Source organism: Mus caroli, chromosome 15, assembly GCF_900094665.2.
Source record: "Mus caroli chromosome 15, CAROLI_EIJ_v1.1, whole genome shotgun sequence".
NCBI classification, from domain to species: Eukaryota; Metazoa; Chordata; class Mammalia; order Rodentia; family Muridae; genus Mus; species Mus caroli.
The window spans coordinates 67,277,274-67,291,902 of NC_034584.1; the positions used below are offsets into that span (position 1 = coordinate 67,277,274).

Genomic DNA, 14,629 nt, shown 5'->3' on the forward strand with positions numbered 1-14,629 from the left:
AAAAAAAAAAAAAAAAAAAAAAAAAAAAAAAAATCGGGGGTGTGGTATATTTGCTGGGAAGATGGGTATTAAGGATTAATCCACAGGGGACATGCATGGCCTTGTTATTCAGGTGCCACCCAGTAGGGGCTCTGGGATCAAGAGAGTTGCATTTGGGACAGGACTGTGGTGTGCTGTGGACTAGGCTGGTCTTAGCTTGGTATTGTAAATGTAAATAGCCTGTCTTGTATACTCCAAATGGACAGGCTGCAGGGTGTGGAGCACAGAGGGGACTGCTGAGGGCCCTGGAGCCACCAACAGTGCAGCTCTAAGCCATGTTATATTACAGTGAATAAGGTAATGAAGTTTAGTTATGAGGCCCAAGGGAGAGGATGGGGCTGTGGGGTTCTGAAGGCTCCATAGGAGTTCACCTGGTGGAGGTTGTGTGTTTCCTATCAAGAGGCGCCTCAGGCCAGCACTCCTGAATCTCACCATAATCATTTGGAGCTGGGCCAAAGCTGTTGGGTCAGAGACAGTTCAGACAAAAAGCAGGCTGCTAGCCTAGTGACGCTGGTGGCCCTGAGGGGTCTCTGATGTCATGATAATGACAGAACTATGACTCAGGAGCTTGGCTGGCCACCTGATGTTCATATAGCGTGGAGCTCAGCCTGGGAGCATTAGGACCCAGGTCTTCTTCTTCTAGAACCCTTGAAAGGGACACTAGGGTGACATTGCGTACACAGTTGTCTTCCTTGGAACACTCTCCTTTCCACCATTTCCACTGTGCCCCCTTTCCCCATGCCTACCTGCTTGTCTCCCACAAGAGGCCCCGGTGCCTCCCAGATGTCTGTCCCAGATGTGGAGTCTGCTGGAAGAGTCAGAATGGTGCTGTGCACCATTCTTTCCTGCAGGCCACACACCCTCCTGCTTGGCTGCTACAGATCCTTTCTGTCCTGCTCAGAGCGAGCAGACTACCCGGGCCTATCCTCTGCATGGCCAGGTGCTGGGGATGGGGCCAGGAAAGGTGGGGGCTCTTTAGTAGTGTCTAGTGACATTAGTGGTGACCACAAAGGAGGGCCTTTGGACATCTTCCTCCTTGCTTTTGCCCGGGTTGTGAGGTTGTCTTCTGGTCCTACAGCTATGCTGGACCTAGAGGTTCAGGAATAGGCACCTAGGGCACCCTGCTGGATGGGGATGGCTTTGGCCTAGGACTAGAGCCCAGGTCCACCATTGTGGGACTATGCTGCTTTTGTGGGGTGGGTTGGTGGGAGGGTATGGGCTCCCATTTTTTGAGTGAGGACCTCAGGAGCAGGCAGCTCCAAGGTTCCTGCAGCCGATCTGGTTCTCCTTGCCTACCGCCCTAGCTGAGCGTGGGTGCCCACAGTGTGACTGTCCCTGGTGTGCTCATGTACCTGTGTGAAGGGGAAAGGTCTAGAGTGTGGTCAGCAGGGTTGGGCCACAGGTGGTGGGGCAGGTGGCCCTAGTTTGGCCGGACCACTTTGGGCATGAATGTCAGTGTCTCTTCAGTTACATGTAAAAGCAACTGTGCAGCTGATGGGTTGAGCCATCATACTGAACCAGGGACCTGATGCCTATCTCTAGACTGCTGTGGATCCAGTGGACGGATGCAGCTGGGGAGTCAGGTGTTCACTGGGTGAAGCTGATGCCCAGTGGTAGGCCGCCTCTGAGCTCTACCTTTCCCACTCCAGTGAGCGCTTGTGTACAGGATAGTTCCTGTCACTTGCCCCAAGGACAGCATGAATGTTTTGGGCCACTGTCCCCCTGGGGAGGCAGGCATGCTAGTCTGTTTTACCAAGAAGTTCTGAGATTATGTTAGCCAGGGTGTATGGAATGTCTACAGGGTGTCGGTCGGGTTCTTCTTGACGCTGTCCTGGGTGGTCTCTCTCAGAAGGACCCGTCTCCCACAGAGCCTGAGGTGTGGCTCAGCACCAGATGGCTCTTGGTTAGCGATGGCTTTTGGAACTCATGACCTGGATCTCTGGAGGGATAGATAGGGCAGGAGGTGTTGGTGTATGTAGGTGATGTGAGACTCAGACTCGGGGTAGGTGTTAGAAAGGGGGATCCTACCTCCAGACCCAAGCATCACACTGGGGGTGACCTGTCCAGTCTTTCTAGACTGCCGTTTACCCTTCAAAAGGAAGTGACCATTTTTCTTCTCTCTTTGCTTGCACAGTGGCAGTATCATAGCCAATGAGATCTATCCAAGGCGTGATTATTGCTAATTGAAAACTGAAGGCAGTAGTGACCTTTGGGGGTTCTGGAGCTAGATGTTGCTGTCCTCTGCTACTAGGGCCGGAAGGGGTCTAGGAAAGGCTATTCCAGAAACCAACCTGGAGTTAGGCACGGCCCCTCCTGCTGCCCCCTCCTTTGTCCTGACTCTGCTCGGTTCCCACCCTTGTTTCTTGCTGTCCCTGTCCCCTGTGGAGTCCATGCAGACTGCGTAGAGAAGGAGGAGGTCTGCCTGGACAGGGCCAGGTTGAGACACGGGCAGAGGCTACTGGGTTTTGGCTGAGTGGGCCAGTGATCAGTGATCAGGGCCTGGAAGGTGCAGGAAGGGTCCAGGTTTCCTAGTGGGTGGCCTTCAGGTAAGGATCAGCGTAATGGTCCCTGGAGATCCAAAGCTGGCCCAGACCCATGGCTGTGATCGGGAAGCAGCCCTGGTTGATCCTATGGTTTGAGATGTATAGCCCCAGGAGCCTAACATCCTCCTATGGTGGTGGGGGGGGAAGGGGGTGGGCGGAGCACCAGGTGGAGCACCTGGACCTCAGAGTGCTATTTTCTTCTTGGAATCAGCAGGAGTTATTGAGTACCCAAGCAGCGTTGAGGGGCTGGAACCCGGTATGTGGGCAGCAGATTATCTAGGTCACTGGGAGCGAGGCATCTGGAGGAAGGTTCAAATGAGTAAAAGACCGATAGGCTGGCATAGGTCTGCTCTAGGAAATCAGAATAAAGCTACTATGGGTCTCGCTGGCCAGCCCGCCTCAGCCTCCATGCCTTCGGGTCTGAGTGGCATGAGAAATGGCCACTTATTAGCTAGAACGCTCCTTTTAAGCCTCAGTTTCCCCTCTGTAGTGTCTTATCTTCTGTATTTCTTTCCCCCTCCTTGGATCTGTGGAGTCCTGTGGAAGCCTGTTCCCAAGGCCATGGGTTCACCAGACACACCCAAAGCCAGGGCTGGTCCAGAAGGAGAAGGTGGGTCAACTGTAGCAGGCAGGCCTGACTTGTCCCCTTCCCTTGGGACCTGGGCTCCCATTGCACTCTTGCTCGAACCTCCCTGTGACTCAGGATTCCCGGAAGCAGTTCAGCTGTGTTTGGAGGATCCCCTGTCCCGTCCAGGATAATGCCCTCCTGCCCCAACCATCATGGCTTCTGCATTAGCCCAGGGTCACTTGCTGGGTCCCTGCTGCCTGTGCCCCAGAGAGGATGCTGCTTCTCTCTGGCAGCCCTCTCTGGCAATGCCCGCTGGCCCTGAAACTCTGCCAAGGCAAGCAGTTCCCTCTAATCTCCCAGTTAGGGCAGCAATGAGGCCCCTCCTCCAGGGTCAGCTTTCCTCTGGCTGGCTGCCCAGAGGCCCAGCCTATGCTGGGAATTGCGTTGCCGAGCTTAGAGGTGCCCAGAACTCCCAGTGGTCCCTCCGTGGTGATCTCCCTGCCTCTTCTCTTCCCTTGGCCTTAGGGAACATAGCCCTGGATATACCATACAAAGCTGGATGGCTGATCAGTACAGCTTGGATGGCTGATTCCTGGCTATCTGAGCTGAGCTGCTGCACCTGAACTGGGTGTTAGTGGGCACTCCCCCCAAACGCTGATTTCACTCTCAGGCCTGTGGCTTGTGGGAGTGCTGTCTGCTGGTGCCTTGATTTCCCTTTCCATCAGGGGATGCTCTTGGGGCTGGTGTGGACCAGTAGTGGCTTCAGAGCTCACAACAGACGAGCGCAGCAGTTAAACACTGTTCACGGCTCAGCTTGTAGATTTGGCCACGTTTGTTGTAAATGGCCCAGGGAAGAGCTTCCTTGTATGCTGGCCTTCCCCTGTATGCTCAGCGCTACAGGAACAGGATGCCAACATCACACTTGGACTTTCCCATGGCCTTGACTGTGGGCCTCTGGTTCCCGGGTCTTGAAGGGTTGTTTATTGCTTGCTTCCCTACCCCCACTTACAATGGAAGTTCTGGGCAGCTAGGGACGTGCGTTTGGGCATTGTGTGAATCTCTTAGTCCCGTCTGCTGGCCCTGATCCCACGTCACCCCATTGCCACTGTCCTGGCTGCTGTATGGGGGATGAGGACACAAGCTATTGGCTTTGTTCTGCCTCCCCAGGCTCCCTGGAAGCTGTCCTGGTCTGTAGTAACTTCATGGAGTAGAAAAGTGGAAAAGGCGTGGTCCTGTACTGGAGAAACTCTCTCTCTCTCTCTCTCTCTCTCTCTCTCTCTCTCTCTCTCTCACACACACCCACAGCAGGATGACAGGGGACAGTAGGACAGTAATCATCTTCTTGGAGCATGTAGCTCTGCATCTTAGAGGTTGAGCTGCAGGAAGGTGACTTTCTTCTTACCGGGTAGTCATGTGAGCTTCTAGGAGATGGTGGCAAATGATATGGAGAGAGGGGCTAGTGGGGTGCAGCCCACATCACCTGGGCAGGGCTTTGCTGAGCCCTTTGGGGTTGGTGGTTAGGCACTGGTCCAGGGTACCTCTTTAATTCTCAAGGTAACCTGGGTGTGGCTTCTCTTTACCCCCCCCCCCCCCCCGCCAGTTCTCATGCAGGAAGCTGCTGTCTGGGGCTGGCCTCCTGCAGGTGGAAGTGTCAAGTGGAAGGCAGGCTGATGTTATGCCTCTGCAGAGTGGCCTGACCCAGCTCTCTTGGTCCTTTTGTTTGTGGTGAGCTAGAGAAGGCACCCCCAGGTGTGTGTGGGAGGAACCCTGAACAGCTGTGGCACCCAGTTCCCTCAGTGACAGAGAGGTGATCATTAGCTCATAGGACTTCGCCATGGCTGACAGCAAGGACCTCAGTTTCCTCCCCTGTCAGAAGGTGTGAAGTCTCTGTTTAGGGATTTTGGGAGTCCTCAGCTACTGCGAGGCAGGCCCTCCTGCTCCCCCCTACCCCTTTGTCTCCTCCTCCTAGCTGTAGTTCCCACGACTGGCCAGTGCAGGAAGCCATCTGGAGGGCTTATTTACCCTCGCTTAGCCTCCCTGGCAGGAAGTCACCGGAAGGGCCGTCCCCAGGGGCCCCTTCAGGCCTGTGAGGACAGCCAGCGGCTTGGGGGTCTGTGCTGTGGAGTCCCCCAGTGGAGCAAGGGGGCAGGGAGCAGGGAGAACAGAGCCAGGCAGGGCTGGGAGCCGGGTATGTGGCTGGAGTGGGGTTGAGACATTTCATCCAGGAGCCATCTGACCGTCTGTCCACCCCTCCCCCGCCCAGAGGAGGACCAGTAGCGCTGATCACAGGACTCAGGCAAAGCCACTTGGGGCTCCATCCCAGGGTGGTCTGTGTGATGTGTGTGGGATCCTGGGAACAGGAGGGGACACACGTTGCACGGACCACCAGGTGGAGGCTGCATGGGGGAGGAGTGATCTCAGGGCAGGAAGCAGAAGAGGTGCAGGAAGCAGATGTGGCCTTGGGAAGGGAGGGGCCCCTAGGAGTGGGGGCAGAGGAGAGAGAAGTAGAGAGATCACAGGGCACAAATAGTACCAGTGGTCTGGGCCCTTCAGACCCCTCTAGCCCCCTTCTGCGGGCCTCTGGCCTGTTTGTTCCTCAGAAGTCCTCTCGGGCCTCCATATCAGCTCATTAGACTGGCTGTTTAGGCCTAGGGACCTGGGCTTCTGCCTTACAGGCCAAGCATCTCCAGCTGCCCCAGGCATTTGTCCATTGGCTGGTCTAAGTGTGATTGACAGGGCCTGGGGACTGTTCCCACGGACACTGCCAGCTGGGCCTGCCCTGCCCCAGGAGGGACCTCGAACCCTGTGGGACCTGTGGCCTGGGTTCTTGGCAGCCTTGTGTCTGTCCTGGCTTCTCGTCTGCCTTGGGGAGTTGGGTGGGCCCTGGGGGTCACACAGCCCTGTCCCAGCCATGGGTAGGTCAAGGTATAGCCTCCTCATACTCAGTGTCTCCCCTCCCCCCTTCTTCCTCCCGTTTCTGGAGACTGTAGCTTACGATACGACCCTGAGTGCAAACCTCTAGATGTGCTGGGGTTTCCCAGACAAGCATCCTTCCAAGCCTTTGTCCTGTGCTGGAGGAAGTGAACATGAGAACCCAGTCTGGGTGGGAACAGAGGCTGTCCCTTGGCACAGTGGTGGCCATTGATTGTCCCAGGAGGGCCACTGGTAGGTCCAAAGCATTTGCTGTGTACACCGAGGACATGCCGTCCTGCGATCCAGCTTCACACAGCCCTGGGCTGAGACTCCCCCACCTCAGAGTCTGTGCTAGGGTCAGGAGATGATTGGCTGTCTCTGTGAGGCCAGACCTTCAGAGAGGGGTCAGCCTTGGCTCAGCCCAATAATCTTGCCTTCCCACGAGATACCGAGTGAATCTGAGATAGTGCAGAAGTCCCAGTGGAATGGGCTAAAGTATTTAAACTACAGCCAACCCCAAGTGTAGCCAAGGAGCATCAAGCACAGTGGGCCAGGTGTCTACCTTGTAGCTGAGAGTGCAGAGCCCAGGGCAAGGCTGACTGCACCGTGTTCCAGCCTGGCTGGGGCAGGGACACCTTAGCTGTGATGCTGTCCTAGGCCCAGTACACCCCGCTGATACCAGGGGATCTTCCCTCTGCTCTTCCCTTGGCCTGCCAAGAAGAGGGCATTTGGATGGACAGAGTCAGGCTAATTTGGGATCCTAGGCCTGTGTTCACGGCTGGGAGGCAACACACAGAGAATCCACGGGATACACCACATAAGCCCGCTGAACACGGGAACAGAAGGATAGGTCCTGGTCCTCAAAGATTCCAGAGATGCTGTAGAGACCCTCAGGCCATGCAGGCTAGAGTGATCTGGAGAGTGTGTGCGTGGTTCCTGGCCAACAGCTCAGCAGGTCTGTGACCAGAGAGTCCCCTAGAGAGTCCAGAGACATCTTTCAGGAAGTCTTTGCCAGGGTGGGGCTACATCCTTAAGGATCCTGGAGGGCCTCCAGAGGGAGGCAGCCAGGATAAACATGCATAAGAAGCCCACCTGCCCTTTACCGTGGAGGAGCATGCTGTGTTCAGAAGTACTGGTTAGTGTTCATCCCCCACCAGCCCCCACTGACCACCGGCTAGACTAAAGAGTCACCGAGCAATAAGAGGAAAACCAGGAACCCTCTTCTCTAAGCTTTAGGAGCTAGCAAGAGCCATAGGCTGCCCCAGCTGGTGCATAAAGCCCACGTGGGGGAAGAACAGGTCTCCAGCAGTTAGGGAAGGTTGAGTTGAGTGCCTGAGAGACCTGTATGGTCTCTGCTGCTGCCCAAGTCTGGGGTTGCAGGCTTGTGTTGGTACCCTCGACCCCCCAGCTGCATGCAGACCCCTGGCCTGCAGGCCTCGCTCCTGGCCACTCGGTTTCCTTGGTTTATGTTCCCAGACAGAAGTAATCCTGGTTCTTTCTTGGCATGTGCTGTCTTCCTTGAGGTGGGCTGTGTGTGTGTGGGGCATCCCCTGAGAACCTTCCCTCTCTTGGGGAAGGGGCATCCCAAGTGGTGACTTTTGATCATCTCTATCTTTGGTCCAGGCTCTGAGGTTGGGAGGCTTGGTGGGAAGGGACAAGCCTGCCAGCTGTCCTTCACTTCACTGGCCACGTGGTCCTGGCCAGGCCTGGTGTCCTGCGTATGTAGTCCCCACCTTGGTCATATCCCACTGCATGCCCCCTGTATTTGCATACCCATTGAAACACCTACTGGGTGCAGTGTTCAGAATCTATAGACAAGGGCATCCCCTCAGTGGGGAGAGGACAGATTCCAGGTCAGACAGTGCAGATGGACAGCTGTTAGCCCAGAAGTCACTGACCTGAGGTCCGAGTGACGAGGAGACGTGGGGAGGCAGAGATGTCCATTGAGCAGCTAGGCTGTGCAAAGGCCTGGGGGCAGAGCTGCACTGTGCTCAGTGGTTTGCAGACGCAGCTGGGGAGGCAGGTGCAGAGGAGGCTTAGAGAACAGTCACTGGTTCTGGGGCGATCCTCTGGGTGCTAGGGCAGCTGGAGGAGGCCATGGTCTCCCTGAGGTGTGATGGGGGAAGATGGATGATCTAGGATACCCAGCTGGGGCTGTTCCAAGAGGCCTGGCCCTCAGGCGAGTGGCTCAGCATCTCACTAGACCCCCTTCCAGAGCTGCCCTCTGCCTGGGGTTGTAGGGACTGTCTGTGTCCTCCTCTTGTGTTGGACTCTGGGACAGGCCTGGATGAAGACCAGAGATCTGTTGGTGCCCATGGCGACTCTGATTTCTGAGAGCTGGCCTAGCTGGCTTTTATATTAGATGATGCCCACTTACTCCACAGTGGCCCTTTGTTGCTGGGCCCTCCTGTGGACACCTATCCTCTACTCTTCTATTAAACAGTGACACATCCCTCATTGTCCTGTGTATATGACAGTCCCACAGTAAGCCAGTCCTGGGGATGTCTACCCCACTACATAGTTGGGTGAACTTCAAGAAGGCCAATGTAAATAGACAGTGACTATCCCATCCCGTAGGATGGTGGGAACTGGCCAAGTCTTTTTTCTTCCCCTTCTATCCCAGTGTTTAGGGTCCTTCAGAGAGAGAGACACACACTCAGCTGCCCAGATCTCCCAGGAGCCTGCTACTGGCTCTGTCCAAATAAACTCAGTAAACAGCCCCAGGGTTCTCTCTCTCTCTCTCTCTCTCTCTCTCTCTCTCTCTTTCTCTCTCTCTCCCTGTCTCCCTCTCCCCCTCCCTCCCTCCCTTGTCAGAGTGTGTTGCAGCTTTTCAAATGCTTAGACAAACATTTTCTGTCCTCAGGGGAGTGATCTGAGCTCTCCTGAGGTCCTGACCATTGCCCAGTGGCCCATCAGGTCCTCCCTTCTCCCCTCCTCTCCCCTTTACCTTGCACCTCTTCAGTGGCCACACACTGCCAACATTCTGCCAGGTGCACCAGGTGTGGGCTGGATTCTGTTATCCTGCCCTTGTTGCCATAGCCCACTTCCCTGCTTGGATTAAGCTCTAGGCTTCCTGGTCCCTCTCGGGGTGCCACAGTGCTCTTGGACCCCAGCATCTCATAGCATCCGCCTCCCCTATTCCTGCAATGATCAACACTGTCCCCAGCTCGGGCTCACAGTGATCTAAATGTCCCTTAGCCGAGGACTAGATAAAACATGGCATGCTCCTACAGTGGAATACGATTTGGCTAATAAAAGGAAGCCAAGCACTGGCTTGCTACAAGTGAGATCTTTGAAGACATGCGTGTGTGGGAAAAGACATCACAATGGTTCCATGCAACATCCTTTTAAAATCCCAGACAGGGAACCACAGATGGGGACCAGAGGAAGAGGTGAATGCTTGTGGCTGCTCTGTGTGCTGATGGGAGGTCCCCAGGGCCTCACACATTTTCTCCCAGCACTTTGCCCCTGGGCTGCAGCCCCAAGACTTCCAAGTTTTAAATCTGGAGACAGTATTGCTATATACCCGAGACAGGCCTTAGACTGACAACAGTTCTTTTGTCTCCGCTGCCTGAGTGCTGGGATTAAAAGAAAAATTCCCCTGAAATGTTTAGTTAAATTTATTTATTCAATCACCAGTTGATTACTTGATCGATCGATCGATCGATTGATTGATTAATTGATTAAACTCCCAGGAGTTGGTTTTCTTCCTCCACTATGTAGGTCCCAGGGATTGAACTCAGGTCTTCAGGTTTTGCAGTAAGCCCCTTTACCTGCTAAGCCATCTTGCTGGCTCCTTGAGTGCTGGCATTCCAGGGATGTCCCACCACACTTGGCTGCAGAGTCTCTGTAGTTGTGAAGGTATTTTGGAACTGGGAAGTAGCGATGACTACTTAGCCCTGAGAATGAACTGTTAACCACAGCATCTCGTACTTCCTGTATTGTCTGCATTGTAAGGTAATTACTGTAAGGTGTGCGTGTGTGCGTGTGTGCGTGTGTGCGTGCATTTGTGTAGAGGCCAGAAGGGTCAACTTTGTGTGTATTTAAGTCTCCCAGAAGCCATCCACCTTATTTTCTGAAGCACAGTCTCTCCCAGGCCTGGAACACATCAGTTAGACTCTGCCTGTCTCCATCTTCCAAGTGCTAAACTCGTGCTACTACACTTTTAACTGGGGCTCAGGGATTGAATTCAGGTCTCCATACTTATGTGGCAAGCAGTCTTTTGGTTGAACCGTCTTCCTGGCCACCACCATCACCGTCACTGTCACCGTCACCACCACCAGCAGCAGTAGCAGTATCTTGTGCTATGGATTTTGTTGACTTGAAACTTGCCATGCAGCCCAGATTTGCCTCATACTCATGAAAATCTTCCCACCCCAGCTTCCCAACAGCTGAGATTATAGTGCATCACCATGCGTGGCGTATTGAACCTGCAGGGAGGCTATATGCTTTAAACTGGTTGGCACGAATCAGGTCTGGTGCACTCCTGGAAGAACTTGTGAGCTGGAGGCAGGAGGAATTCAAGGTCAGCCTCAGCTACATGGGGGGGGAGGGGGTTGGAGGCCAACCTAGACTACCAGCAAGACTTGCCTCAAAAATAATAAAATATGGTGGTGAATTCGCGTTACTAGGGTTTATTGGAGAGGAGACATTGAAACAGCCTTGCCTAGGGGCTTGCTGAACATGTGTTGCCGGGCTTGTGAAAGGACAGAGATGCCCTTGGCTTTGCCTGGTATGTTAGGACTCTGATCACAGAGGGTTGGTGCTAGCAACTTGGGTGCTGGGCCCAGGCTGCTGCCCTTCTTCTACCTGAGGAGCTTTCAGTGACTACAGTGGGGAACCTGGGACCATGAAGAGAACCTGTTCTTTGTCCTCACCGCCAGTGCAGCAGGTACTTGCTTCTGTAAGTCTGCCCTCTGAGCCCCCAAAACTTAGCCATGGCAAGAGCAGCTAGGGCTCTTGCTCCTAGCTCCTGGTCCCCCAGGTGCCACCAGTGTTGCCTGTACAAATCCTTGCCTGGCTTTGTCCTGGATCTCTGGGAGCCTCGGAGTCTGGCCGACTCGTGAATGTCCCAGCCACCGTGGTGCCAAGTAGAGCAAAGGTCCCAGCTTACCCCGAGAGCCATTCTCTGGACACTGGGTCCCTCCCACCCTGCGGTCCTCTGCGTCCTAAGCTGGGAATCCCCTGGTGCATGGCTTTCTATCTGCCTCAAACCTGGTGCTGCTGCCTCCTACCCACCCCTGCTGGGACCCATGGGGGACAGGGCAGCCCCGAGAATGTCCGGTGCTTCCTGAGGTGCCTGCAGGTCCCTCCCAGCAAACCCAGCCTGTACTTGGTGCCAGATGCTGGGAGGGATTTCGCTTTAATCCTGGGAGCAGGGCAGGTACTTATGCAGGCCACGTGGCCCATATGGGCCCAGCATGCCCAGTGTTCATACCCACCTCCCAACGCTTTCTGTGTGACCCACTCCTGTGTGGATGGGAAGTGGACCCTGCTGTCTTAGGCAGGGGGATCAGGCATTTGGATGGGCAGCAGTGAGCCTTGGCTGGTGCCTTCTGGCTGCGTGTCAAATCTGGGGCATGGAGTGATCTAGTCTGAGGTTGCTGCGGTGGGCCTCTGTATCATTCCACCGTACTTAAAATCGATGTCAGATGCATCTGGAAGGCCGATTGGCTGTCTCTCCCTTGTCTCTGTATCAAGAATGGGGGTCTCTGGAAAGTCTTGTAGGAAAGAAGTTACTTAGACTGTTTTCCAAAGAACCGAGGAGTACCAACCTGAGCGAGGGTCCTCAGGGGTCCTAGTGGGGACCCGGCCCAGAGTCAAAGCTACAGGGACATTCCGCAGGGCTCTGGGAAAGGGACGTGTCTCCTAGATTCTGGACACTGAGGACAGCTCCACCAAGGCCAGGCTTCCAGAGTACCCATCTCACTGATGAGCAGACAGAGCACAGAGCAGTAGCGGATGCCACCCCATGTCATACAGCTCATACAAGTGATAGGTAGCAGGGAACCAGGCAGAGGTCCAAGCTGGGGGTTCTCTGTGAGGGGATGGGTTCTGCAGCCAGAAGTCAGAGGCTGAGCAAGGGTTTGAGGCAGCCACCAGAGTAAGGCCCCTTGTCTGCCGCCCCAGGGAGCTTGCTGGCCTTTGGCTTGAGCTGAAGGTTTAAGAGGTGGGGGAGTTGAAGATGAGGATCAAGTCTTTCTGAGCTGCCTCAGTTTCCCTAAATGTCTTATGGTGTCACAGGGGCTGGCCAGGCCGATGGGAGGGGAAGTGATTTGGAGATAAGTAGGGTCAGCAGAGGCTGTACACTTAGGGGCCAGCGCTGGCTTTGCCAGTGTGTGCCCAGGAATGTGGCTTGTGTATGTGAGGTGATGCCTGTGTCTAGTGGCACCAGTCACAGCAGCTGGGGACAGCCAGCAGAGCGCCATGGTGTGGTCACTTCCTTCTCTCATGGAGGAGGCCCACTGCCTTGCCACCCGTGTGCCCGGCATAGGCTTGGCCTGTGAAGCCAGTGGGTGATGCTCTGAGGTCTTGCGGACAGGAAGGCCTGAGGGAGTGCAACCCCCCCCCCCCCCCCACCCCCAACAGTCTCTCGGCACATCAAGGGTCTGTGGTGACCCAGTGTTTTCCACCTGTGTCCTGGGGTTCTCACTTAGCTGGACCTCTGCTGTCCCTCACATACTAATGCTTTGGGGGGCGGTTATCAGGGCTGTCTTACCACCAGGCCAGCCCAGAAATAGCTGTGACCTCTGTGGCCAGCCTGGCAACGCTGGAGCATAGCGGCCTACGTGCACCAGGCCAAGTCATCTCACCGTGAAGGCCAGCTATTTTGGACATGGCCTCTTGAGGCCAGGTCAGAGCTCTTTCCCGCGGCTCCTTGGGCCCCTCTGACGTGCATCCGAGGGCCTTGGCATGCAGCCCTGGCTCCCTACGTGATCTCCAGCCCCTCACCCCCACCCCACCCCTGCCCGTCTGGCCCCAGAGTCCTGGGCTCTGGGTAGAATTGAGGAGAAATCCCATGAGGCAGACTCTGGGTGAGGGATGAACTGTCTGAACCTGCCATGCATTAGTGGGCTTGGCTACAGTAAGGACAAAACACACAGGAAGTAAATTTCTAGGCTGGTTCTGTGGGTGCCCCAGTTTCCTCATCCAGAAAATGGGGTGACGAGTGCCTTCCAGAACCATCCTGAGAATTGGTGTGGTGCATATGATCGCCACACAGAGAGGCTTTGGGGTTCTCTCATCTCAAAGGTATGGATAGCGGACCCAGAGAGGAGCCAGCATGGAGTGAATGGGTACAGCCTCTACTCTGGCCACTGGGCAATCCTACTTTCAACTGTGAACCACCTTGAGTTGTTGAGTTGAGCCTGCTTGAGTTTCTTCTGGGCCGGTCTCTTCCTCTGTGGGGTGTGGATGTTTGTGTTTGTTGCCTGCCAGAGGCTGTTTCGGTGCTTCCTGTGGAAGTGACCACAGAGACCCAGGATTCCCTGAGGTCCTGCTATCCTGAAGGACCACAGCATCCTGGGTATGCCACCCATTGGTCCTCCTTTAGAAGGCCAGGCTAGCCCAGCTTCCAACTCCTCAGGTGGGGGTGGGGGTGGAGACTGGCTCCTCACCCAAGAGCAGACCTCTCCATCCTGTCCTTGAGGATGCTGAGTGGGTTAGAAGAGGTTTTCAGTGTTGGGGTTGGGGCACGAGGGAAGGGCCACATGGCCAGCTGGCTGTTGGCCGCATGCTGATGGTCCTGGGATTTTGACTTCTGCAGAAGGGTCCCAAAAGGCAGCTGTAGCTGGTCCCTCGAGCAGAGGGGCTGTGGCCTGTGGCGTGGCACCTTGCAGGCAGGTGCAGAATTGATGCAACCTCTACCCTACTTGTATCATGTGCCTTTTGGCCACTGTGACAGCTCTGTTCACACCACAGAGTACAGGTTTGCATCGTCACTTGGAAGTGGGCCCAATTCCACGAGTACCCTCCAAGTAAACAGTCCCATACCTAAAAGCACTGGCCATGCAGGGGTGGGCAGAGTGGAAGAGGAACTGTCGGCTGAGGGTGGGAGGACTTGGTAGGCTCTGTACACACCTAGAGACTCTGGTAGGTCCATCCAGCTACTGCAGGATACTGAGTTTTCTTTCCTGGTTGATCACATTTTTTTTCCCTAGAAATTCATCTCCGTGTGTCCCGTGTGTGCAGATCCTTGAGTGACACGTGTGGAGGCACGTGTGTACATGTGGCTGTGTGTCCGTGTGCATGTGTGGAGGTGTGTGTACAGCTTTTCTTTATATTACCATTGTTGGAGCAGCTGGTTGAGGAGTGACAAGGAACTGGTCCTGAGTGGCAGGAGCAGCCCATGCCCTGTTTATGGAGTTTCCGGGTGGGATGAATGGGAGTAGGGGTTTGTGCTGGGCAGGAAGGGGTGTGGATGAGCCCCTAGGTTGGGCCTTGGTGGGCCGGCGGGTCTGTTCCATTTACCCCTCTGTGATGGTTTGTATATCCTTGGACCAGGGAGTGGCACCATCTGAAGGTGTGGCCTTGTTGGAATAGGTGTGACCTGGTTGGAATGGGTGTG

The 14,629-nt window shown here is 55.1% G+C and overlaps 1 protein-coding gene and 1 pseudogene across 4 annotated transcripts in view; both read left to right on the forward strand.

The window, feature by feature from the left end:
• Ptp4a3 (protein tyrosine phosphatase 4A3) overlaps window positions 1–14,629 on the forward strand; it is a 33,936-nt gene that overhangs the window by 4,203 nt on the left and 15,104 nt on the right. The gene's annotated exons all lie outside the window — the stretch shown is intronic.
• Window positions 2,162–2,276, forward strand: LOC115029512 (annotated as a pseudogene).